At 36.2% G+C, this 25,529-nt stretch overlaps 1 pseudogene; it reads right to left on the bottom strand.

Annotated features, from left to right (window-relative positions):
• LOC109453298 (transcription factor IIIA) overlaps positions 1-22,659 on the bottom strand; it is a 44,454-nt pseudogene extending 21,795 nt beyond the window's left edge.
• Between the last annotated feature and the right edge of the window lie 2,870 nt (positions 22,660-25,529).

The following is a 25,529-nucleotide window of genomic DNA, read 5'->3' on the forward strand; positions in this document are numbered from 1 at the left end:
ATCTCTCAGATTTGCTCAGTGAGCACTGCCAGTGGCCTGTAGAGTGCTTAGCAGGAGCTGAGCTGGATGTTCCATATGGAGCTGGACCACTCTGCCTTCCAGGCCATGACTGGATACTGTACTCAGACAGAGCAGTGAGTAACACCCCTGTCCTGAAGTCCTCGTCACCCTACGCACGTTGTTGACTCTTTCAGGGTTAACCATTCCTGGGGATGAATCCTATCTTGAAAACTTAAAATATGTCTCCCTTGGGTTGATCTATAACCAAGTTTTCAAAGTTATTGCCTGGAAGCTCAAGTCAGTTGAGTATTATCTTAGAAATTAAAAAAATAGAGTTACATAAATCATAATGACTCCACCTTAGTGTTTCTGGCATTTATAACATCTGTTATATGCAACATTCTACAACTGGCGTTTCCATTCAACATATATTCTGGAAATTTATTTATCTAACTACATGAAAATCTATCTTTTTTTAAAACTACTGTTTAATATTCTATAGTATGGGTATATCAAAACATATTTAGCCACTCAACTATGTTAAGCTAGATTTCAAATGAAAACCCAACTATGCAGTAGGTAATATTAGGAGATATAGGAAGACGAAGATCAGGTATAAGAACTGAATGGTCCTGCCCACTCTTTGCCCCAAAGATTATATGGACTATAAGAAATTTAATTTGTTGTATTCATTACCTTCTCTTCAGATGCATTTTGAGAAATAAATGACCAGGCAAACAGATTTCTCAAAAAACCCTTTGTGCCAAATTTATTCCTAATGTCAAATCCTTCACGACATTTTTCTTGTTCTAAAAAATAGGATCTTTCTTTTTTTTGAGGCTTCCTTTTCACTTCAATTAAATCACTTGGCACCTGGTATTCTAGTTACTAGTGCTAGTTCATTAAGGCACACAGCCTCCATTGTGTCCCCCAGATTGTCTTGCTCATAGGGACTCTTCAAATGCTTTTGGTTTGAATTTTGAATTAAACTAGATTACTTATTCTGTTCTGGTTATTGGATGGCCAACATGTTTTTGAAATTCATTTGTACCATTATACTTCAGACGTCTTTTGTTTTAATGTTGAGTCGGGAGGTTAATAATGATTCAAACACTTCCAGAAGTAGATCTGTTTGCTATCCATGCTTCCTAATGCCCTTTCCACCTTATTCTGCTATTGCCTACCTGAAGTACAGCAGCAGAATGATTGCTTAATAATTGAAGATCTTGAACTCAATTTACCAATTGTTGTAAAGTAGAAAAAAGAAATTTCATGAGCCATAGTTTCCGTTATGAAATATTTATAGAAATAAGGTTCAGCCTGTGTTACAATAAAATGTTAATAAGACTTTTAAGAAGACAATCAAAGAAACATGTTTACTGTGAGGATAACAATTCAAATCTATCAATCCTCAGTTAGGCAAAAAAGGATTATTTGAGTAATTTAAGTGTGGTATTGTTAGGTAGATATTTGCTTTTCTCCAGGAAAACTTTTCATTTCTATGAAGTTTCCACAGGATCTCCCTGTGGCAAAAGTAAAACAATTAGAGGCATATTTAGATAGGTGCTCATTCCTTTCTACCATAGTATATTTAGCAGCAATTTAAATCACCTTCATTTAGGAGGGCTCAAATCTACCTAAGATTATTTGGTGTGCAAGTGAAGACCATAGTCAAGGAATGATAATATTGCTCAGTTTAGAAGATCTTCGGTGGAGACAGAAATGGGAAGTCAAAGTATCTTCCAAGAATTAATAAGCTATAATAGTATGTGAGGAATCTCTCTTCTATGTGTTCACACTCCTATATTTACTGACTCTAAGCAGCTGTGGAAAATGTCACTCTCCAGTCACTTTACATGGCAAGTCTGTCATCTGCTGAGCACATTGGCCTATGAACTCTGCCTCCATCAATTTCACTGTTGACATCATGGAACTGACCATGCTGGGTGGGAATGCTATTGAGCTGCTCTTCTGACTTGTCAAAGATATTGATTGGAGCTCTTACACTTTATGACATTAAGTTCCTTAACAGGACATCTGGGAACTAGCCTTTCTGTTTACACTACAGGGAGAAGGGACATTTCCTATGTTGTGTGTGCATTTTTAGCCTCCTAAGGAAGAATTCTGGAATCAGCAGCCATTTTGTGGGAATTGCTAATGTGATAGCCTCAAATGATACAATATGTATTGATAATTCAATGGTCACCATGACTTGCAGTATAAATCATCAGTAGGAAGCGTCATAAGTATTATGTTGAAGCCAGAGCAAAGAGTAGAAGGCTGCAGCGTATACAGAGTAGGCTTGAAGGTATCAAAACCCAGCTTCTAACATGTTCCGAGGTTCTCCAATTCAGTCTCCTTTTGTTATCACAAGCAGATGGACTACGGGCAGCGTCTTGTCACGGTTTTGCATGAAAGTACTGGTACTGAATTCTGGGTGTCGTCACACTGTGTGTATTCTTGGCTATTGCTCTTGCAGCTGATTGCAGCAACTGTTCAGATAATTGCAGTTATCTTTCTATGACTCTTTCTATGATTAAAACAATTATTATATGAATATAATTCTGGAGAGAACTGTCTTTAGACAGTTTTATTATCAATTTCCAATGCACAGTTATGCAAATCTAGGACTTCATAAATGTCACTTAATGCTAATGATTTGCAACTTGGTGAGGAGTTTTAGCTTTTTAGATGGACTAAAAGAATATCGAGAAATTCATATTTGTGGGAAATACAGTGCCTGCCAAGTACCTAATTGGGAGGCTGATCTTTTCTGAGAGAGAAAAAAGTAGTTAACTTTTCATTTCTCTCTGCTTAAGATGGACATTAAGATCCCCTCATTCCTTCCTCAAGCTTTTCTAAGATGGAGACATCAACTGTGTCACATGCCTTGGGGATGAGAAAGCAGTGTTGAAGACTTGTAGCTTTTTGTTATCCCAGGGATATGAACACCAGAGTTTTCTGGGATAAACTGTAAGTTCAGAGAAAACAGAATTTCCTTGCATGACAATTTTGGACATTCTGTAAGTGTTCATTGAAGAAGGCTGTGATTTGCTTCTGTCGGTATGACTAGCATAAGCTCTTAAACCTGTTGACAGCCTGCAATTCTTTTTACTGACTTCAGAATAAATTATTGACATTATTATGCACTAACTTTCATGTTAATGCAGTAACAAAATAAGTAATTGAATATAAATTTTCAAATAAAATCTCATATTTAAAAGTTAAACCTTAAAAAGATCTATATTTATTGTCATTCAATGGCCATTTGATTGTATCAGGGAGTTGTGCTTGAACTCAGTTTTAACCAAGTTTTAAAATCTGAGGTGACTTCCTGGGATGTTCACATTCTTGAACTGGATTGGGCTAACATTGTGTTATTAATTAATCCCTCTGGAGAAATTACATCTGACTTAGGCTTTTACTTTGTGGCGGGATATTCTGAATTATGTTGTAAACTGTGCCTTACCAGATTTTTTCTATGCCTTAGCTATCTTTGTCCCTACATATTGCAAAATTGTTTGTATTCTAATGAAGTTAACCTGATTTATCATATTTGTATAAGCCAGCATCTCAGATGGTAATACTTATTTATTACAGAGTTTAATGCTGAATTCTATTTTTTGATTAAAAACTTGTTTAGTCTACTTAAATAGGGTTTGGTTTAAATTCCAATTAACCTTTTACTTCTGCTGTGCTATTTAAGTGCAATGTATTATTGCACCTTGATAACACAGTACGATTTTATTCTTTAATTCTTCACTGAAACCAGCTATATTTATTAAGCTAGTTTGAGGTTCCTAATTCCAGCTATACTGCTAGGATGACTAAACTAATCATCGTACAATAAAATAAATGGTTCCATTTTCAAAATTCTTAAATCTTATTTCCTTATAACATTTTTGGAAGTATGAATAACTTATTTTAAATAAAAGTGAATGTGAGTCACATTTTTGCAAATATGGACGAGCTTCATATGAATCTAGCCTTGGTCAACACCACCTATTATGAAATATGTAATAGTACCTTCTATTCAATTTAATTTAACAAGGCACTTGAGGCCCTTGTGGTGTAAAGTTGAATAGCATTTCCTGGCTTTGAAAAACTCAGGGGAAGACAAGCACATGAATAGTTAGCATGTTATGCGATATGTTCTGATAGAGTAGTATGTAAGAAATACGGAACAGCACTGAGAATGGATTGTATGAGTTGGGACCGCTAAGGAAGGCTTCCCAGGAGATGTGGGACGTTAGGTCTAAGTGAGAGTGTATCAGGCATATGAAAGGACAGGGGATGGAAGCAAAGATGGTTGCATATGCAAAGGCACAGATCAGTGACAGTGGATTGTCAGTCAGACTCCAAATCCACAGTGAAATTCTGAAAGAACATCCTCAAATAAGGGGCAAAACATATTCAGATGTATCCATTTTATTCATTGTCATTGGTTGTCTTGAATATATTAATGAGACAAGTGTTTGAATTGAAACAGGTTCTCATAAATCTCTCTTGATTTAAATACATGGCATGTAAGAATTAATATCAGACCACACTCAGGAATTATGGCTAGGGTGTGTGCTTACTTATGTAACAAGGCATGTACATCTGGAACTAATGTATTTGGAGATATTTTCTACAATGTTGTTATATGGATTCTGGGATATCTTATACTATTAATACAAGAGAAAATATAGAAAGGAAATCTGTTTGAAAAAGAAAGAGTACTTTCTCTATATATGTGGGGATAGCAACACATCTACTCTGCCTGTAACAGGAATCTTCCATTTCTGCTTATCTCCTCGTATATCTACCCCAATGACAGAAGACTATTCAGTAAGTCATATTTTTACAAATGGATAGATCAATGTGTCAAAATTCAGGTAGTTTTGTTCTATTCTCTTCTATCTAGTGGGGCAGAATGTTGGCTTCAGGTCAGTTCTTGCTATTTTTCCTCTTTCATTTTCTTTCATTGTCACCACCTTTGTGAATATGGGGGAGAGGGTAGTTGAGCCTGGGCCCATACTGTGAACCCAGATGACTCTTTTGATTCCACTTTTCCAAGCCCCATGTGGATTAGTTCAATTAACAACAGTCCAGTTGTTGGAGGGGTATTCAGAGAAGTTTATTTTTTTCTCATACGTGTATGACTTTTCACAGAGAACACAAACTCACAAATGCACACAAAATACAGGCATAGTTTTGGCCTTTCTGGACCTAATTTGGAAGAAAAGGGAATATTTTCTAAGCAAAGATAAAAGAGTCTATGGGACACCTTTCTAGGCAATGTATCATGCAGGCTAATGGCAGAACAGAGGGAGGTTGTTGTTTTGACAGCCTGAGAGTCCCTTCCCAGGGGAAATGAGGGCGCGGGACATTGCTGCTGTCATTGGTCTTAACAGGCATGACAAACCCATCCTGTGACCTGAGGCAGCACTGAAGACAGTGGTATTCACCTGGGGGTAGTAGGGCCAGTTCCAAAGGGGTATCCCCTACCGAAACACAAGGTTTAGTTTCATAGGGTAGACATCAGGGGCTAAGATATTTGCTATAGTTCAGCTCTCACAATGAAATTCTGGATTGAATTATTGGGCCCTTATCATGTTAAAGGAGGCAATGGAGGGAATGTTAAGAACACAGGGCCTGGATTCAAATCCTGAAGTTTACCACTTATTACTGTTTAACTCAGTTTTGTTTGGACTCTGTCGGACTCAGTTTTCCCTTATGAAAAATTGGAGGTAATAATGGAAACTTTCTTATAGGTTTGCTTTGAGGATCAAATTGGTTAACGCATGTAATGCTTAGAATGAGCCCTGACACATAGTAGGTGATTAAAAATTTCAGCTGTTATTATCATTACTGATTTATCAATAGAACTATATTTTGGTTCTTCTTTGTATGTGTAATTCTCTTGGGAAAAGCTTACAAAAGAATGATTGACAGGACAAGATGTAGGAATTCTGAGTCTCTGGAAGTAATATCTGTCTCAATTTAATAACTTCTAATTAAATTCCTGAAAGAACCGGTTATTTCTATTAGTTAGCCACCTGAAGGCTACTTGCATTTGCTATGCAGTTTAGCATAGTGTCTTGCACAATAAATACCTGGAATGAATGAGTGAATCCTAGAACCTTCTTTATGGGGAAGTGAGCATAGAGAGGTAAGAGATTAGCCAAAGGCCACACAGCTAGGTACCAACAGGCCAAGCAAGATTGGAAGCTCCCTGTCTGATGAATCTCCATTATTTAAAAAATTGTTTCCACTGCTTCTTGAATTGTTTTAGTATTACCTTAAAACTACAACTTCTTTTAGGAGTTCAGGAAAAAAAAAATCACCCATCTACCTGCAAAGCTACTTCGGAGCTAAAATGTCAAAAGATAGCTTTGAGACACTGAGTATTGTGTGTAATCAAATTCTACATTGGATGACAGAAATCAGAAGCAAGAGGCAGTTCTGTATAAAGTATCCATTTAAACAACACTGCTAGTTCCTGGCATATGGTAGTTGTAAGCATGTGTGTCAGTTCTTCCTGATTTAATCTTGATTTCTGGGATGTGTGAAGAGTTGTTATGAAATCATAGGAAAGTCTGGCCAGAATGCAGCGTTGATTCTGATTACAGCACTCATTGCCTGAATCCAGCAGTAGGATATTTTTCCCGAAAGATATCACTGAAAATTGACCTAATTTTTAAGAAAATATTTTTAAGATATAATTAGAAAAATATACTAGCTTACTTATAATCTAATGTGTATTGGCTATAAAAATATATTTTGTAAATTCAAAGAAACATTAGTAATTTAAGTCTTAATTTTAAAAATACGTGTTTTGCAGGCTCAAAAAATACCCACATATTTTCCAAATTCATAGGAATCAAACTACCAATAGAAATACTTTGCCCTTCTTTTTCAAAATGTCACAATAAAACCATTTGAATTGAAAATCTGGAATATGAATTGTTTTTTTCCATCAAAGAATGGAAATCTCAGCAAGGTTTCAGAAATCTTTTAGTTATAACCCTTGAGACATCACTGTGTTAAATTACATGTTAATAGTACTTAATTTTGAAATAGAATGCCTATTATTATGTTTAATACTATAATGTAAACTCTTGGAGAATGATGACATTGTTTGTTCACTCAACCAATAATTTGGGAGTACCTGATATTGCCAGATTAGTGTATTAGTGTATGGAGATAGAAAAACAAGTAAATCTCAAGTTCTGTCCTCTGTCAATATGGCAAGGAAGGCAAGGGAATAAATCAATAAATCTAAGACAGTGTGAGTAGCATAATAGTAGACCTGAGTGCAAGGTGCTGTGGGAGCATAAAGATTCTGAAGAGCAAATATTTCTTGGACCACAGAGCATGGACTATATATAGCACTGTGTAGAAACATTTGCTAAGTTGGATATATGAGGTCAGACAATTAAGTTCACAAACTCATCCTAGAAAAAGTACTACATACCTCATTGCTGAATATCACTATGGTCACCTTTGAAGTACTCCCTTTGGGAAGCTATGCACTGACACCAGTTCCTAGTCCACCCTTCAAAGCAATTTTGGAACTTTTTTTCTGGAATGGCCCTCAGAGCTGTCGCCGTACTACCCTTGACGTCCTGAATGTCATCAAAATGTCTCTCTTTCAATATTTCCTTTATCTTTGGGTAAAGAAATAAGTCATTGGGGGGCCAGATCAGATGAGAAGGGAGGGTGCTCCAATACAGTTATTTGTTTACAAGTTACTGGCTAAGAACTCCCTCACAGAAGGTGCCATGTGAGCTGGTGCATTGTCTTGATGCAAGAGCCATCAATTGCTGGTGAAAAGTTCAGGTTGTCTAACTTTTTCATGCAGCCTTTTCAGCACTTTCAAATAGTAAACCTGGTTAACTGTTTGTCCAGTTGGTACAAGTTCATAATGAATAATCCCTCTGATATCAAAAAAGGTTAGCAACATCGTTGTAACAAGTTTGCAAACTTAATTGTCAGACCTCATACTGTATTTTCTCTCGGGGTGATTATCTTATATACTTTGAAGCTACTACTATATTTTTAAATATTTGCAATCAAATGATTCTAGTGCCTGCGTAAGGAAGATCTAATGCCATCCTCTAAAGGTACTTAGAAAGAGACTTTTGAAGAGTGAGATTGAGTTTGGAAAAGCCCGAAATGCATTCTTTGATTCCTCTAGTGGAGTTCACTTAGTGCAGGTGGCAGGGTGTAGGGTAAAGGCTTGGCATATGTAGCCAGACTCCCTGGGATCAAGTTTCAACTCTGATTCTTACAGATTTTTTGCTCTGAAGCAAATTATTCAATACGTTCTTGCTTCCTTTTCTTCATTTGAACAAATGTGGATGAAAATAACTCCTACCTTTATGTGGTTGTGATAAAAAAAAATTAATGAGTTTATTCTTATAAAATAAAACAGTTTCTGACAAATAAGGGCTCAATAAGTGATTATTATTATTGTTACCAAGACAAGTATTAAGATTTTGACCCAACATTCTTCATGGATATTTTATGTTAAAAAACAAACAAGACAACTAAATGCTATGTATATAACCTGCTTATGTGTCTTTACCTTCTAGACCAATTGTGAAGGTCTGCTCAGAGTGGAGTTGGGTCACCTTCAGGAGTGGGGTTCATTGAAATGTCTCCTATGTGGAAAGGATTGGGTTGTATTATTACTAAACATTTTCATGATGCTAAACCATTGGATGAAAATTCCAGATGTAGCAAGCAAGAGCTAAACTTAAATACACAAGTCACTGGAAATCTTTCTGATGGTCCTCTGGATTGGAATGACCAGACCCTTCTGTCTTTTGGGGAATTTGATTAAAACATTAATCAAAAATCCAACTTACATGGGATGGACTTGTTATGACCAAGTTAAAGAGAAGGGAGTAACAGAATATGAACTGGATTTGTATGTCGTTATCGAACAGATGCCAGTAATTTATATGTAGTGAGTTTCATCTGGATATGTCTGTGAGAAAAAAATAAGGGTGCTAAGGGAGACTCATGTGAGGTGGCCCCCATACAAGGAAAGTGTTATATGTTTTACTATTCTATAGAGATTGAATCTATCAGTTACTAGCAACATATTTTACTTAATTTCTCTGATATTCAGCTTCCTTATCCATAAAATGGGTGCAGTATTTCCTACACCTAGGCTTGTTATGAAGAATAAATGTACCAAAGTATGCAATGTGCAATATGATTAATTCCTGATTAGTATCAGGTCTTTTCCTCAATCTGAGAATTCCCAATAACTTGGTCCTAGGAGGTGCTCCCGCCTAACTTTCCACCATGTATTCTATAGTTCCATATCTGAAATGCACGTTTTTCTAGCTCCCACTAAATAGACCATCAAATTCTCCTTGTTTTCCTTTTCTTGACTCATGCTTCATTCTAGAAAATATTAGGGAAACAGGGTGCGATTCCACCATTCTCTCTCCCAATGCAGCTTAAGTTGTCTTTTTCTATGTAGTTTTTTAAATTGTAAATATTAAATGATAAAATTTGATTTTCATGGGGGAGGGGGATAAAAAGAAAAAGGAAATGAACAGGTGCACATCAAGAGGGGGAGGAGAACTTGAATATCTTTGAATTGCAGCCTCTGCTGATGCAGATGAACGGTGGCTGCAGAGGTGCTCTGTGGCTGGCAGCGCCCTGTGGCTGGCAGCGCCCTGGAGTCTGCCAGCCATCCTCCACCTTAATGTTTCAGAGGCACTTGTACAGAAACACCCCATTAGTATGAAAGGTGTTAATTGCTTATAGCATTTAGTTTTTTTTTCTTTTTTTTTAATTTAAAAGGCTGTTAGTCATAAAATAATGTTGTTTCCTTAGGTTGAAATTTTACTCTTCAGCTCTTAAATTTTTTCTGACATAACTTTTCTGTGAAAAGTTAGTAATAAATACTTTGTATTTGCATCAGACCTCCCTCCAAAGAGATCAAAGTCCTGATCAGAAAGTGAGACTTTGGAAGGATTCCAGTTTCTCTTCTGTACTGCATTCAGCTCTGCTGGAAATGTTGCACCGTGCAGGAAGTCTGAGCTATGGGCTAACTGTCTCTTATGTGTCATCAATTTCTTGAAGTTCTGCTCAGTTACTTATCGCTTGTGGCATGCATCTCAAATCCTGAAGGTTCATGGCCCATCTGGATCTAGTACCATCATTGATTTTTTTGTTTTTCATTTTTTTGTTACAATTTCATTTAAAAATTAGTTTTAGTTTGGAGAGAGTTGTGCAAAATATCTGCACAAAAGCACTAAATAAAACAATTTCTAGTGACCTCTTAGGGTTACAATAGACAGAGAAGCAATATCTGATGGTAAACAGTGAGAGAACCCTTATTAATAGAGAATTCTTACCTAATGTGAGACTTTTCTGATTATTTATAGTATAGTCATATTGTATAATTCTGTTATTATTATTTTTTTTAATGCAACATGCTATCCTCGATGGCTTCAATGTGTTTCTTCTTTTCAGTGCTATAAAGGCTCATTCCTTTTTTGTCTGTTCAAAAATCACTTTCTCTGAAAAGCTTTTCTCACCGTACCTCACTGTAGGCTAAATTTATCATTATTTACTCCAGTTTCTACACTTGGTCTTAGCCAAAAGGGTGAGCATAATGTGATATATAGATGATGTATTACAGAATTGTACACCTGAAACCTATGTATGTAACTTTACTAACAATTGTCACCCCAATAAACTTTAATTAAAAAAAAAATAAATAAATAAAATGCCAATGTTTAAAGACAAAGAATCTTATGAGCAGCAAGAGAAAGGCCATTTGTTACCTACAGGGGAGCTCCTATAAGACTGTCAGCTGATTTCTCGACAGAAACTTTGCAGGTCAGAAGGGATTGGCACAGAATATTCAAAGTGATGAAAAGCAAGGATCTACATCCAAGCTTACTCACCCAGCAAAGCTATCATCTAGAACTAAGACAGATAAAGAGCTTCCCAGACAAGAAAAAGCAGAAGGACTTCATCACCATCAAACCAGTATTACAAGGAATCTTTAAGACAAAAAATTGAAAAATGTGAATAATAAAATGACAATAACTACCTTTCTGTCAACAATTACTTTCAATGTAAGTGGATTAAATGCTCCAGTCAAAAGATATAGGGTGGCTGAATGGATAAGAAAACAAGACCTTTACATATGCTGCCTACAAGACAATTGCTTCATATGGAAAGACAAACACAGACTGAAAGTAAAGGTATGGAAAAAGATGTTTCATGAAAATGTAAATGAAAAAAAAGAAAAGAAAAAGCTGGGGTAGTAATACTTATACCAGACAAAATAGACTTTAAAACAAAGGCTATAAAAAGAGACAAAGAAAGACCTGGTAATACCACTTTTAGGTATTTAGCTGAAGAAATCCAAAACATTATTTCGAAGGGACATGTGCATCCATGTGTTCCTTGCAGCATTATTTGCAATAGTCAAGATGTGGAAGCAACCTGGGTTTCCATCAATGGTGAATGAATAAAGGTGAGGTGGTACATATATACAATGGAATATTACTCAGCCATATGAAGGAATGAAATCTTGCCATCTGCAACAACATCGATTGGCCTGGAGGGTATTGTGCTGAGTGGATAAGTCACTCGGAGAAAGACAAATGTCATATGATTTCACTTACATGTCTAATCTAAAGAACAAAATAAACAAACAAAACAGAAACAGACTTATAGTTACAGTGCCAGTTGGGAGGGTGTTGAGGGGTAGGTGAAGGGATTAATTACAAATTGGTAGTTACAAAATAGTCATGGGGATGTAAATTATAGCATAAGGGATATAGTCAATAATATTGTAGTAACTATGTATGGTGTTAGGTGGGTACTCAATTTATCGGGGTGATCACTTTGTAAGTTGTATAAATGTCTAATCACTATATTGTACCCCTGAAAGTAATATAATATTGTATGTCAACTGTAATTGAAAAATAAAACAATTATTAAAAGAAAAACTGCAACAAATATTTCATTTCACATAGGTTCTGCTTCCTGTCTGCTTCCACCAAATCAGCATCACCTTAGGAGACTTTCTATTGTTAGTACTTTAAAAACAATTAGTCCATTTCCTTTATTGCTTTTAAATGAGCATTTGAGAAAGGAACAAGAAAATGTATGTAAGCTATAATCTTAAATAAAAATTAGTTAAGTAATAATTATGGAACAATGGTAACTTTCTAAAGTGAATTTGCTTTGGTAAGTGAAAAACTATAGGTATTTAAGCAGAAAGGAAAATTCCTGCTTATGAAAGGCAAGATGGTTCAGTTTCTGGAAACATCTACAGATATGTTAAATATAATTCTTTGTAATTTTACCCCTAAAGCAATATAGTTACTTGATTGTTCTTGTGTGTTAAATTCAATTCTTTTTAAATTTCATTTTGTCTGCTTGAATTTTGCAACACACAGTCCAAACTTCAAGAGAATGAGAGTGTAAATTTCTCTTTTTTTTCTTACTCTGTAGAAACTTGAGCCAGTTTTTCAACAAAATAGTTCATTCAATTGCTATAGGCCACAGAGCAAGTAAGTTGTAATGAAGGGAAAAGAGTTCGTGTCTCTTATTTTCCTGGGACCTCATTCTACTCTATGAAGATTAAAGTGTTCTATCCTCAGAACACATATTTCATAATGATCTATAAAACAGTGTAGCGTTTCTAAGGTAGTATAATCCTCTATAAAGAAATAAAGATCTATATAAATAATAGAACCATAATACAACTATATGGAATGCAGAGTTTTAAAGATGTTCACCCCCATTAATTCTATTCCTGAGAATCTCTTTTATGAAGAGTGCAAAGATTTATCCTAAAGAACTCTACATCATTATTTATCTTAGTAAAAAATGGAAAACTATTAAATGTTCAACAGTGTAGACTAGGTAGATAAATCATAGTATGTTTATATAATGCAATATGAAACAAAAATTCAAGTGTTGGAAGATTTTTGTAAAGACATTGAAAAATAATCACACTATAATATTACATGAAGAAAGACAAGAACAAACTGGTATATAAAGCATGATTTAAATTTTTAGCAATAGTATACATATCCATGCACATACATAAATATTAGAATAAAAAGTGAAAGATAAAGAATTAACAAGAACTGTATTTTTTCTTTTTTTCAATGTCTTGTAATGAGAGTATATTGTTGCAAAAATTTTTAAAAAAGGAATTTTGGAAGGTACACCTTATAGATGAAGAATGATCTCTTGAGATTTTACTGTAGGAAGCTACTTTTAAGGGTAGATTCCGTATATGATAGAGCATTACTATGAATGATATCTTGCTGCATGGTGTCCTGGAAAATGCAAATGGATCTCATTTGATGCTCATGGACTATGCATCAGGGTAACTTGGGTGAAGAGAAACTTTTAAAGAACATTACTGGCTGGGACTCCTCTCAGTTCTATTGTATAAGTACATCTGGGAATGTCAATGTAGAATCCAGAACACATGTTTTGCAAAGCATTCTCTGGGTAATTATGATATGTACCACTGATTATACTCTGCTACTTTGGATAGAAATAAAGAAACTGAATCCTGAATCAAGCTTAAAAAGAAGAGGTGAGGATGGATGAGTAGGAAACATTTAACTTCTGGTGGAAAGGATAAGTCAGGTGCTCAGGGTTCTCTGAAGAGGGAAGATAATCATTGAAACATCTTTATTGATAGTATATCTGCCTGTTACAATAGATAGTAGAGAATAGTAGTTGATGATTTATTACTTTCTTAAGCTGCTGAACTAAATGGCAGAAGAGGAATGAACAGGTATGTTTTTTTCTTGGGATTATGACCTGAGAAACATATCCAAATCATTATAAGAATGTGCACACCTAATTGACAGTTAATTTAATCAATTCCTATCTTTTACTAGTATAATTCACATGGCTCAGGAAGCTTTAATTCCTATTACTCTCTCCCATTTTACATAGTACTATTTACACTATTTTATTTTTATCTAGTTTTTATATCACATGATTTTTTTTGTTGTTTTTTAGAGTCAATCTGTATTCAAATTGACCCTAAAATTTGTCAGTTTATTTGTTCACAATGGTTTCTTTCAAAACATTCTTTCCTTTTTTATTCAAATTATTTATTTTGAATAAAATATTTTAAAATGTCTGAAATTTGCCATTATTTTTTTAAAAATAAATTTTATTGGGGAATATTGGAGAACAGTGTGTTTCTCCAGGGCCTATCAGCTCTAAGTCATTGTCCTTCGATCTAGTTGTGGAGGGTGCAGCTCAGCTCCAAGTCCAGTTGCTGATTTCAATGTTTAATTGCAGGGGCCGCAACCCACCTTGTTGTTGAGAGCTCGCACTCTAACCAATTGAGCTATCCAGCCACCCCTGCCCTCATTTTTTAGTGTACAAAATAAAATATGAGCAGACATTAACAAGATGGCAGAACAGGAGGTCCACGTTCTCATCCCCCCATAGAAATACTGATTTAACAATGATATATAAGGCAAAATACCTTTATGAAATTTCCAAATCCAATTAAGAATTTGCAGTGCTCCAATGAACATAAAGCTGAGAGCAGCTGCTTTGAAATGGTTAAGAACCATTTTCCTTTACCATGTCAATCCCTCCCCCACCCCAGCACAGCTCAGTGCCAGGAGAGATTGCTCTGGCTCACCACTTCTACTTTGCAGGAGAAACAGAAGAGTGGAGCATATGTACCAAAGTTCCAGCTTTTCAGAGGGCAGCTCAGAGAACTGGTATCTTTCTTACCTCACTCTGGGAGCTTAGCGAACCAGCATAGTTTGAATGCCTGGGGTTCACTGATGGCTTGGTGTAACTGGGAGAAAGCACACAACTTGAGGCTTCTCTATCAGGGAGGAAGAAGAGGAGTGCAGTGTGTTTCTGTCATTCTGGCTTTACAGGGTGCTGATAGGGAGCTGGTACACTTTCATGCCTGGTGACTTCAGCTTGCTGCTGAAGAACCAGATAACAAGCAATGCCACAGACAGATATCAGTAGGGGCAAGAGATTATGAACTTCTGAAGAAATCAGCAAGTCTCTCTAATTGAGAAATTTCATGCACAGGCTCTGAAAAATTACTTCCCAAAATGGTTGTAGAGGGCCCCAGAATCCTAACTGGACATATTGTTGAGGGTCTTTCCTTACACAAAGCCAATGTATAGAGACAGGGAGAAGGTTATTTTTCAAATGTGTGGATATTAACACTAAGCTCTGAGACACATAAAGAAAAAGAAAAAAATGGCCCAATCAATGGACAAAAAAATATCTCCAGAAACCAATTCTAATGAAATAGAAGTAAATTAATTACAATGGGTTCAAAATAATCTTCATAAAGCTATTCTGCAAGGTCAAGAAAACAATACATGAACAAAATGAGAATATCAACAAAGAGATAGAAATTATAAAAAGAATGAAACACAAAATTTGGAGCTGAAGAGTACAATAACTGAGCTAAAAAAATCACTAGAGGGATTCAACAGCAGACTTATCAAGCAGAAGAAAGGAGCAAATTAAAAGATAGGTCACTTGAAATTGTTCAGTCAGAGGAAGTAAAAGAAAAAAAGTAAAAATGAGTGATGAAAGCTGAAGGGACATATAGGACACCAACAAATGGACCGATACATGCATTAGGGAAGACCTAGAAAGAGGGAGAGAAAGGGAGCAGAAAGCTTATTTAACTTCTTTGCTGTGACGTTCAGATATATCCAAATGAATATTTCTATCTACTGACTGTGTTGTTCGAGTTTACCTCATGAGTTCAAAAAACAATGTTTTCCTTGTACTGTGGAGTTTGAATATATAGCATAAAATAGTCAAAATATCAACTTTTTATTTTTTGTGGATTTTTGACACATTGTGAAAAAAACAACAACACTTGAAATCGACTAACATAGTGAAAGGGTTAAAGAAGTAATGGATTTCTCAAGTTTGGGGAAGAAAATGGATATATAGATTCAATAAGCCTAACAGAACCCAATTAGGATGAACTCAAAGAAATCCATAATGAGACACCTTATAATCAGTGTCAAAAGTCAAAGACAAAGAATTTTGAAAGCAGCAAGAGAAAAGCTACATGTCACATACAAGGGAACTCCTACATGACTGTTAGCAGATTTCTCAGCAAAAACCTTGTATGCCAGAAGGCAGTGGGATAACATATTCAAAGTGATGAAAGAAAAAACAAAAACTACCAAACAAGAATACTATATCCAGCAAAAATATCTTTCAAAAAATGAAGGAGAGATAAAGACTTTACTAGATAAACAGAAGCTGAAACTTCATCAGCACAAGACCTGACTTACAAAAATGCTAAAGGAAGTCCTCTAAGTTGAAATGAAGAACACTAAACAGCAACCCCAAAGCATATGAAGATATACAGGTTGTTGGTAGAGGTCAATATGTAGACAAACACAGAATACTGCAATACTGTAATGATGGTGTTTAAATCACTTTTAATTCTGGTATGGAAGTTAGAAGACAAATATAAAAAAATAACTAGCTATGAAATATGTTATGGATACACAGTAAAAAAGACGTTAATTTATGATGAATAACATAAAGTGTGGGAGAGAGAAGTAAACGTGTCGAGTTTTTGTATGCAATTGAAGTTAAGTTATTATTAGCTCAAAATATGATGCTTTACATAAGGCCTATCACAACCACAAAGAAAATACCTACAGAAGATACACAAAAGAAAATGAGGAAGAAAGAAAAAGCATGCCACAAAAAAAAAAAAAAAAAAAAAAAAAAGAATTAATGACATAAAGGAAGGCAGCCAGATAAGTGAAGTGGGACCAGAAATGCTGCAATACAGATAGAAAACAACTGACAAAGTGGCAATAAGTCCTCTCCTACTAACAATTACTTTGAGCATAAATGGATTAAACTCCTCAATCAAAAGACAGAGTGGCTGAATTGGTAAAACAAAACAAACAACAACAATGAGAAAATAAGATTGAACTATATTCTATCTACAAGAGACTTACTTTAAATTTATTAGCATACATAAAAACTATAAAAATATAGATAACTTGGTGTTATAGTATTAGGTTGATGCAGAAGTAATTGCAGTTTTTGCAATTATTTTTAACCTTTTAAACCACAATTGCTTTTGCATCACCTTAATAGATGATTCAAATTCATTCAGTCTTGGGATAACCCAAAGAAATATATGTTTCCGGAAGGCTACTCAAGATGATTGTGATGCACATCAAAGTTGGAGAAAAACGGTACATTAGATGACTGGTGTTCTGAAAACTCAGATATTTATCTACTTTTTATCCCCAGTGCCCAGCGCAGAGATGGTGAGTGCTCAGTTTGTTGAATGGATGAATGCATTCATTATGATGACTTGGTTTTCCATGTAAATAAGATCTGCAGTGATTTAGACATTGTAGACATTATTGCAGTAAATGTAACTACAGCCATACTAGAAGACTGAATTAATTTACTGTTTTTGAGTTAACAGTGTCCTTCTTGTTGCTTAATACATTGGACTCTTTTCCTTATATATCTTATTTGACCTCACTGTAGAATTTGATACTGTCTATTCTCTTCCTGAAAGAAAAAATTTCCCTTGCCTATTGGCCTCTTAATTAAAATTTATAATCCTTTTGGTTTTCTCTTTCAAAGCCTGGAACTCCTAATCTGCTTTTTGAAACTCACCATAGTTGCCTCAGTTATCTCAAGATGGGTACTAAAAAGTTCTTGAATGGAAGGAATTTGCTATCAGTTGTGTGTGTGTGTGTGTGTGTGTGTGTGTGTGCGCGCGCGCGCGCGCGCGCGCATGTATTCCCCATCAAGAGTAAACATTTATTAAGTTTTATTTACTGTGCTAGATGCTGGGAATACAAAGAACCTTAAGATACCACCTCTGCCCTTAAGGAGCTTATAAATTAAATAAGTAATTATATTGTAATTCTGAAAGAATTCTCAGAGCAGTGCCCTAAACTCTGAATGACAAGTTTGTTCCTCCCTGAAGACTTTAAACACTCTCCTCTTCATCTTTTCTTTTTATTTGCTTGGAAATTCAATCTGAGGACTGCTCTCTCTTCAAGTATGTGTGATAGAAGAAGAGGGAGAAGGACAGTGACGAGGAAAAGTAAGAGGTAAGGAAAGAGGGTCTCCAGGCATGTGGCTCACTGCTTCTTTATTATAAATAAGCATAAACAGAATTACAATATATTACAGTATTTTAACTTTCTAATGTGTGCTTAGAACTTCATCTAATTATATTTTTCATACCATTGCATTTTACTGACTGAGAAACTGGGACAGAGTGTGTCCATATGCCTACCAGAAGCCTCCGTCCTTCAGCGTTCAAAGCACGTTTCATCTACATTATTAATTTGATCCTAGCAACTGTCCTCTGAGTCTGTTGCTCATAAAACAGGGAGGAGCAGTACAATGAACCATGTTGGAGAGGAAAGAAACCAACCTGGCTGAGTTTGAATCTCTGCTCCTCCACTTGCTAGCTGCATGACTTCCACATAACCTCCATGAGCCTATTTATCTGTGAAATATGAACAATAGTTCCTACTGGGAGAGTTTTGTGCCTAGCCTATTACTTTTGAAATGTTGGTTCATTTTCTTCGTCCTCTGAATTTACTTTCGTTCCTTGAGATCAGTTCTTCCAAAGACAGTTTTTTGTTTTTATTCATGACAAGGACAGTATTTTCGGGGCTGTAATGATATATTTATCTGCAGATGGGCTTGGACCTGCACTTGGGAAAGTAAATATGAATTGCATCTGGCTACTAGCCTGGTAGGGCTGTATCCCTTGCTCTCACATGAAACAAAGTCGCAGGGCACATCTTTCCTGAGCAAAATTTATTTTTTAATAGCATATCAATACACCTAAAATAGAATAATCTTTTGAAAAAAGGAGAAAAAAGGACCTGAAAGCTATTATATGGCATGTGTGTAGCTTCACAAATTCTAATCTAGTAAGAGTTCAAATGTAACAATTAATGTCACACCTCACTTCATTCATGTTCGTCCCAAGCTTATCTGCCTCCGGCAATAATAATTAGGACTCAATAAAAGATGTTGGAGCAGATGGAGGTACTACATGTTCCAATTAAACTCTTCTTTGTTAAACTTTGTATTATTTCGTGGTTTATTGAAATAACCTCTCCATCACCTATACAACTGTTGTTGGTGTTTAGCCCAACGCTGTAACTTCGGTTAGTTTTTAGGGCACAGAAAGGCTTTGTTTAAACAGAGAATCCCATCTTATCTTGATGAGATGGCTGTAGAATTGATGGAACTCCCTTTTGTAGCTGGAATAAAAAGAGAAGAAGAAAGGAGGTGCCTAATGTTTGTTGAACATCGGGAATGCCTGGTAGGCAGTTTTGAATAAATCTGCTCTGGGGCAGCACTTTGTATGTTGCTGCATTTAATCCTCGTAACCATGCTCTGAGGAAGGGGTTGCTTCTTACATGCTCACCATTTTGTTGATGAGAAAATTGAAACTGGAGGGAGTTTGAATCAGCGAGCAGATGCGAAAAAGCAGAAGGACTCTCCTTACTGCTCATAAAATCGTATCGCCAAGGGAAAGGTAGGAGAGATTTCACAAATGAGAATGTTGAGAATGTTGTGAGTAAAAACATCTTGTTTTATTAAGAGAAATGTGGCACACATATACGTATATATGAATCAAAAGAGTTAATCTTTTAAAAATTTCAGGAGCCTCTTTTGCATGTGAATAACACCATTATGTGAAGCATGTAATGGACATGCATGGTATCACACAGCCAGACCCTGTGCTGGTCATTCATGATTTGGTGGTGGAAGAGACAGGCTCTGTCTCTGCTTTCGTAGAAAAATGAACAGATATTCATGTAACTTCAGTTAATTCTTACCTACCTGTTGGTGACTAAGAAAATGAGAGCTTTTCTGCTTGACTAGTTTGAGGTGATTAACAAGGTAGAAAGAATGCACTACTATGGGAAATGCAAAAGTACTCTAAGGAGAAAGGGGGGAAAAAGCAGGTGCTACCTTACCTAACAAGTCCTAGTTCCTGGAAAGGAATACAGAATGGAATGAAGGATGGGTCACATGTTTTCAGTATCTCATTAAGAAAGGGTGGGTCTGTGTGTGTGTGTGTGTGTGTGTGTGTGTGTGTGTGTGAGAGAGAGAGAGAGAGAGAGAGAGAGAGAGAGAGAGACAGAGAGAGAGACAGAGAGAGAGAGAGAGAGAGAGAGAGAGAGAGAGAGAGAATGTAAAAGTGTTTAGGATTCCCCAAAAGTGGCATTTCTTTCTATGTAACTCTATTTGCTCCCAGGAAATTACTGTTCTTCTTGGATTCTTAATAAGGCAGTCTAGCTACCAGGAAGTAGCTCTTGCTGACAATGTATTTCTACTTATCTCATAATCAGGGGACACTTAATTGTCTTAAAACAGTATATTAGATATGAGACTCTACATACAAAGATTCAACAATTGTGTGTTGCAACATGAATTTGTCACATACCATAATTTGCATTAAGTCAGAAACAATTTTATTGTTGATAGCTTAAATGTAATGCTGATGTCTTATCCTTTTTTTGCCAGAATTTACAAATAGGTGGTTATATTTTCAAGGTACAGTACAAGATGTAAACTCAGGAGTAAACCTGATATGAGATGAGAGTTCATAATAAAGCTTAGTATAGAAATTAATGGATAGTCTAACAAAAACATATCAAAAGCAAGCAGGAAAAGAGTAATAAAGGAAATCAGGGCTTATGATGTTTGGCCAAAATATGAAGTAATATTTAAAACATTATGAGACTGTTGAGTTCATCTAATGAATAAGAACATTGGAAAGGCTCAAATATTTCAAAAATGATCAAATAGTCACAAAAAAGAAGCTATCAAGAAAACTTTAATTAGAAATGTAACTAGGGCAAACCCCTTATTACCACATGACTCATAACACAGATTTGAATATGACACAGTCACGACTCCCCAAAGCTTCAGAGTAAAATTATAAAATGATTAACACATAAGGTAGTAGCAGTTCTGTTTCCTACATAGCATTTGAAATTCTACTCGGATAGAGAAAGATGAGAGTAGACTAAATAACTCCTTATAATAAATCTTTATGTGGCGAACCAAAATATTACAGAAGAAATGTAAGAAGATAGTGATTTTGAGATAATGGCAGTTAGCTGGTCTAAAACTTAGAAAACGGAATCCTAATTTCAGTTCTTTGTAGCACACTGGATATATCATAAAATGTGAGTGTGATTCTTCATCCATACATGGCATTATACTTTATTTACTCATTTAATAAAGTATTAGGATAAATTAACATGCTGTCAGAAAAGGAACTTTGAAAAATTAAAATTGCAAAATAAACTTTCTGAATATAAAATAGTCAAAGAGAAGATAGTTATGATGTCCTGAGTAGGAGGAAATTATTTCAATCTTGACTCTAGAAAGTTGAAATAAGATGACCTCTTATCACTCAGAGACCTGAAATTTTGACTTTTTAGGTTATAGAAAAGTGCCATGTGCTCATTCAGTGGCTTGAATTCTAATCTAGGATGTGAGAATGTAAAGATTTCAAATGCATTTATTATGCTACCTTGGCTAGCTTACATCATAGTTTCTAGAACGCCCTCCCCCCTTATCTATTTTCAAAAGTTTATGGAGTGAGGACTAGGGACCAAATACAATCTATATAAGAAGTGAAAATACGCAGTTCTCCATTATTGCTCTTAAAAAAAATTCATGAATTGTGAAAGGGTTTCTCTCGCTGCAGTACAACTTTCCATTTGAACATGTCTTACAGATTTATTTCCTTGTGTCATCAAGAAGCACACAACTCAAAGTATAAATAATGAAAAATGTTTTAGTAATGTAGGAATTTAGTATTACAAAAATCTGTCAGTATAGTGAGAGAGATGTAATGGTGAGCATGTAACAGAATTTATGTTTTTTAAATGTGTGTGTGTGATGTATTCACACTTAATTTCCTATCCAGTTTTGGGAATATATCTACCTCAGGGAGGGAATAAGAATACTAAAAGGGGAAATCACAGAGAAAAGGAAATTAATATTCAGCTTCTGATACTACAAATAGAAGTTTACATAAGACAACAGTCTTGAAAGCCTGGCTTTGTTAAAACAGGGTTTTCTAGATTCTTTTATTTCCTTATGAAACATAACATGAGTGAGGCCTATACAACTTGATTGCAGAGTTTCATTTGCATTTTCAGGGAGGGAGGGAGGGAGGGAGGGAAGGAGAGAGAGAGAGAGAGAGAGAGAGAGAGAGAGAGAGAGAGAGAGAGAGAGAATGAAAGAAACTGCTGTTTGTAGTCCTGGTAATTGGTGGGTAAGGACAGAGAGGAGGGTGAGTGGACCAGGAATAAGGGCCCTTATTATCTGCCTAAATTTAAAAACAAGGAGTTGACTTTGGATATATTCACATGGATATGAGTGGCCTGAGTCCATCCAGGCTGATCATGCTTCCCTGGGAAGACTGAATGGAAGTCTTCAAACCTTCAGGTACTTCCAACATACCACATGGTGGTTATGCACGTCCTTGCTGTAAGGCCAGAGGTAGATGGTCTGCAGGGCATTCTGCGATCCCAGAATTTCCTTCATACTCCAAAAGTGATGAAGAGATGTTGAAATTGCTGGTGGGTTGCAGAGGCCTGGGGTCATGGCAAAGTGGCCACCATAGATAAGGATTTTATGACTGGGTAAAGATGGTGATACTATAGATTCTGACTGTGATATTAGCATGTAACCCTCAAAACCTGTTGCAGGCAGTTGTCCATCAGCAGTGACCAATCTGGGGAGCAGACCACTTCATATATTCTGCAAGAGACCATGGAGATCCAGGCGATATCTCTGGATCTGAGATGCGAATCTTCCCACCATCTTTCACGTGTCCCTCACCCACCTCTATGAGGACAGGGTCAAGCCCCCTCCACACCCATGAACTTGAGAGGAGTAAGGCATAAGATCTGAAAGACTGAGTACTTGCCTAAAAGTCTAAATTATGTGAGACACATTTTAAAAAGCCCTAACAGGGAATTCAACTTTTTGAAAAGACTGAATAAGGGTTGTTGAAACCAGAAGAGGCAGAACTATTTAAACTGGCCAGTTGAAAAAAATCTTCCTCCCCAGTATGGTTGGAGGTTGTGAAAAAGATAAATGCAGTTTTAAAGAATTAAAAAGCTATTTTCTTTGTGCAGCTAAGTCATACTGTGAGTAAATGTTCAAACCCTGCTCTCAGTGTGAACTCATAGCGTTTGGAAAAATAATAGAGTTTGAGAATTAAAATATTGGTGTTTCTCTCTTAGGAGAAAATAATAATCTCAACTGACACAAATTGCCTGGAAATTGGATTATTCTGAATTAAGAAAAGTTAATAAGACTGTGCTGTTGCCTCAGTGAAATTACCTCTGGACTACACAGCTTTGATGTGGTAGTATCCGACTTAAAAGAGGAAGTCCTGGTTGGAAGAATTCATTAGCACTATTTTCCTGTGTCATTCTCAGTAAGTCAATTAATTTATCTGAGCCACAGTTTCTTCACCCACTAACCTCAGGGAGTTGTGATGACTCTCATACGAGTATATGATTGTGCCCGTGACTTGTAGGGTAGACCTGAGCCAAATACTGCGTGCTGCCTGTTTTGTATACAAAGTTTCATTGGGAAATGGCCTTGCCCATCTGTTTGCTTCAGGAAGCCCATTTCATGGCTACTTCACAGTGCAAGGCAGAGTGAACAGCTGACTGACAGACTACGCTCTGTGAGCAGGTGCTCTTCTTTTTATCATGTTAACCTCATTTGCTCTGAGTCCATGCTCACAGTTGCATTTTGATAAATAGTTATTTAAAAAAAAAAACAACAAAAAAAACAACTTTCATTTTGGAGAAAACAATTTTTTAATTCAAAAGTATGTTTCTCATCGCCATTCAACCAATTGGCATCAATTTGAAAAAGCAGCCTATTCAGATTTGGTTACGTTTCCTCCCTTTGCCAAGGCCTGATCTCCCTCAATGAGTTGATACAATTAAATTTAGGGGTCTCCGATGTAAGGACCACCTGTTCCTCTGAAGCCATAGCGCCCCCCACCTTATTGTTGAGACCAAGGAGCCTGCCTGCTACTTTACTCAGCTGGACCCTTCTTCCCACAAGATGGTCACTTACAAATCTTGAATTCTTCATGTGAATATGGAATGAAAAGATAAACTACTTTCAAAAAAGACACAGCATATCTGCTTTGATACTTTTTCTTTTCTCCAGTGTCTACCCTCACGTGGACTGTCCCCGGCAGCAGGGCAAAATCTAGTGAGAACAGACGACTATTCTGTGAAAGAACCTAGGGTGGAGTTGGCAGCAGACTAGAATTATGAATAAATAATGATTTCAAATGCTAGTTTATTATTAAATGAAGTCTGATTTTAAAAAGTCAGTAATAGGACAGCTAGCAATAGGAATGCAACACATGGGATAATTACGTCACTTTTAGATAAAAAGTTATTAACAGCTAACCACCTGTTATGTGTTTAAAAAAAAAAAAAAAGAGGCTTTAGATAGATTCCCTTCTGGAAATAGAACATTTTGAAATGGAGAAACTCTAATTTTGCTGAATGCTGATGAAACCCCAAAAGGCAATTATGTCAACCTGAGACGACTATGATATAAAAATAAGAAAAGAAAAGCATTGTGGATTTTCAGCTACAATCAGAAGGCAATTTTAATTTGGAGGTGAATGTCATTGTGATTGGGTTTAAATCTTGTCCTCCCTGCCAACTGTTCCTCTCATTTGCCTGAAAAACTTCCAATTCTTTCTCTCCCTCTTTTCTCTATTTTTCTTCTTTTCTTCCTCTCTGGATTCCCCTCTGCTTCTGTTTCCATCCACAGCCCCAAATGATCTTTACTCACCTTTTCTATGGCCACAAATGCTCTTAAAATAACTTGGAATAGTATGGAAACCTGTGTTCTTTCAACAGTGAAGGGAAAACAAAGGGTTTTCTTATTGAGTCACCTTTCCTTCTTTACTGATTCAAAAAGTATTGAACAGTCCTCAAAAGTCCAGTTCAAGGAATTTCTTCTACAGTTATATTCCCATGAGGGTGCAAAGTTCTATTATGAAAACATTCATTGCAGCATGAGGATGGAGAGAAAAGGAGAAGCTGAGGCCAGCAGAAAGCTGAAACAATAGGATTGATGAGGGTGGGAGAGATGAAGAGCTGTGCTAAGAGAATGAGCTTCAGGAACATGGTCTGAGGAAGACCCAGCCGTGAGGGAACCTCCTCCTTCTTGGTCCCAGAGGGTTATGTGCCAGGCAGGCACCCCAGCAGCCTGTCCAGCAGTGGTGACATGCAGCTGAACAGTGCTGGTTGCCTCATGGGAGCCTCCCCACTATGTGGACTCTGAAATTTGATCACATCCAAGATTAGGCTACCTAATTGAAATAATTGAATCCAGGGATGAGACCCTTTGGCATTTCAAAATGGCATGGCCAGTGGGGAGAAAAATCAGTCCTTAAAAACCATAGAATAAATATGGGTCTCTTC

The sequence above is a fragment of the Rhinolophus sinicus genome, linkage group LG01 (assembly GCF_036562045.2).
Source record: "Rhinolophus sinicus isolate RSC01 linkage group LG01, ASM3656204v1, whole genome shotgun sequence".
Classification (NCBI taxonomy): domain Eukaryota; kingdom Metazoa; phylum Chordata; class Mammalia; order Chiroptera; family Rhinolophidae; genus Rhinolophus; species Rhinolophus sinicus.